The following is a 2,763-nucleotide window of genomic DNA, read 5'->3' on the forward strand; positions in this document are numbered from 1 at the left end:
TTCCCTAAGCACTCGGACCAATTTTTCTTCTTCCAATATAGATAGTTTTTTGGAGATTAGCACGGGAAGAGTCTCCTCATCCCCTAAGAATGCATACTTTAAATGATCTGGCAATGGTTTCAGTTCTATCTTTGGAGCTTGAACAACAGAAGGAAGGAGTTTTGTGTCAGATATAGGCAACTCAATATAATAAGCATTATACTTCATTGGCTTAAGTGACTCCAACTCATGTACAATATCTTGCAAATCAAAATTCAAAGAAAACTTATTCATGATCTTTTTCAACCCATCAGGGGTAAGGTTCAAGTTTAGTGCAACCTCTAAGGCATTATTATAAGTCAAATAAGAAATTTTCTGCACAAAAGGGTCAACAACATCTACTAGAGAAACAGACGACACATCATCAGGATATTTCATAGCATTATAAATGTTAAACTTAATGAGTTCACCATCAAATTCCATTGTGAGTGTACCATCATGCATATCAATTTTAGTTCTAGATGTTTTCAAAAATGGCCTTCCTAATAAGATTAATGAAGAATTAGTAGAATTATCTTCTTCCATATCTAACACATAAAAATCAGCAGGAAAAATCAACCCATCAACTTGCACTAAAACATCTTCTAAAACCCCCACAGGATAAACGTTAGATCTATCAGCAAGTTGAACAATTACACCAATTTCTTTTAAGGAACCAATATTCAAAGATGAATAAATAGATAAAGGCATCACATTAATTGAAGCTCCTAGATCTAACATTGCTCTTTCAACATTAACATTTCCAATTTTGCAAGGGATAGTAAACATACCAGGATCTTTACATTTAGGAGGCAACTTCTTTTGTAGAACAGCTGAAACATTTTCCCCCATGCTTACCATTTCATTGCCTTTCAACTTTCTTTTATTTGTACACAACTCTTTAAGAAATTTAGCATATCGAGGAATTTGTTAATAGTATCAAGTAAAGGAATATTTACCTCAACCTTTCGAAATGTGTCAAGTATTTCTTTTTGTTCTTCATCTTTTTTTGATTTTTCCAATCTACTAGGAAAAGTGGGAGGAATTACCACAGCTTCCGGATGTTCTTTGACAAGCTTTTGATCATTTTGGGGTGGATGAACTTCTTTTTCCTTTTCTTCATCTCGGTTGTGTCTGCTTTTCACTTGAGTAGGTTCTTGCAGCTCTTTCCCACTTCTCAAGGTAACTGCACTTGCATTTTGCTTTGGATTTACAACAGTTTGTGAGGGTAATTTACCTTGAGACTCCAATCTACTCACGGTAGATGCTAGTTGGCTCACCTGACTTTCCAAATGTTGAATACTTGTTCTTGTTTCTTGCTGAAATTATTGTGTGTTAGTAGCAAGTGATTTAACAATATCTTCCAGTGACATACCTGAATTAGAGCATGATTGTTGTGAAGATGAAGGTTGTTTAATTGGTTGTCTAGGTTGAAACTGTGGAAATTGTGGACGCGGCTTATAGCTGAAATTTGGATGATCCCTCCATCCTGGGTTATATGTATTTGAGTAGGGATCATAATTTCTTTGTGGTTGGCCTGGAATCCTCCAATTGCATTAGCTTGCTCACACGAATCGTATTGAAGTGTTGGGCACATTTCAGTTTGGTGTCCAGTAGCAGCACATATCCCACAAGCTTTTACTTGCTGCATATTTCCTACAGCTAACTGTTGAACAAGAGTAGTTAAATGAGATAGTTTATTCTCAATGGAAGAAATGTTTACCTCGTTCACTCTTCTAGAAGACGTATCCTGTCTGCATCCAAATTGTTGTGAATTGGCAGCCATTATTGATATTAACTCTCTAGCTTCTTGGGGAGTTTTATTCACTATAGCACCTCCACTAGCCGCATCCATCATTTTTCTCTCCATGGGAAGCAATCCTTCATAAAAGTATTGAATGAGGAGTTGTTCAGAAACTCCGTGTTGGGGCAACTTGCACACAGTTGCTTGAAGCGTTCCCAGTACTCGTGGAGGGTCTCTACGTCTCTTTGTTTAATGCTACATATTTCTCTTCTAATATTGGCAGCTCGTGACGCTGGAAAAAACTTTTCAAGGAACAATCTTACCATTTCATTCCATGTGGTTATTGAGCCAGAAGGAAGGTAAAATAACCAATCCTTTGCTCTATCGGCTAGTGAGAATGGGAAGGCACGCAATTTGATTTGATCTTCCGTTACTCCGTGTGGTTTGAAGCTCGAACACACCACGTGGAACTCCTTTATGTGCTTATGTGGATCTTCATTTTCAAGTCCACGAAAAGTTGGAAGTAATTGAATCAAACCTGAACGTAATTCAAAACCAACCTCTAATGCAGGATGTTGAATACAAAGCGGTTGTTGATTAACATTTGGTGCAGAAAGCTCCCGCAACGTTCTATGTTCTTCGGCCATCACTTGCTCTACTTCGGGATCGCAGCAAAAATCAGTTGATTCGGTTGTTGTATTTGATTGAAGGGATGTTGATGAAAGGGCTTGATTTTTGCGCAGCTTAGTTTCCTTCCTCAACCTTTTAGCAGTCTACTCGATTTCAGGATCGTATTGCAGTTGACCTGTACGAGAAGAACGTGACATAAAAATAAATCTATTTAACACCAATCCATGGCAACGGCGCCAAAAATTTGATGGGTGTCGAAACCAACAAATAATAAATTACTTACTCTATAATTTGCAATAGTGATGAGTAAGGTCGTACCCACAGAGATTGGTCAGACTTATTTTTAATCAAAGATTTAATGAAGAATGAGA

Source organism: Ipomoea nil, unplaced genomic scaffold, assembly GCF_001879475.1.
Source record: "Ipomoea nil cultivar Tokyo-kokei standard unplaced genomic scaffold, Asagao_1.1 scaffold1376, whole genome shotgun sequence".
NCBI lineage: Eukaryota > Viridiplantae > Streptophyta > Magnoliopsida > Solanales > Convolvulaceae > Ipomoea > Ipomoea nil.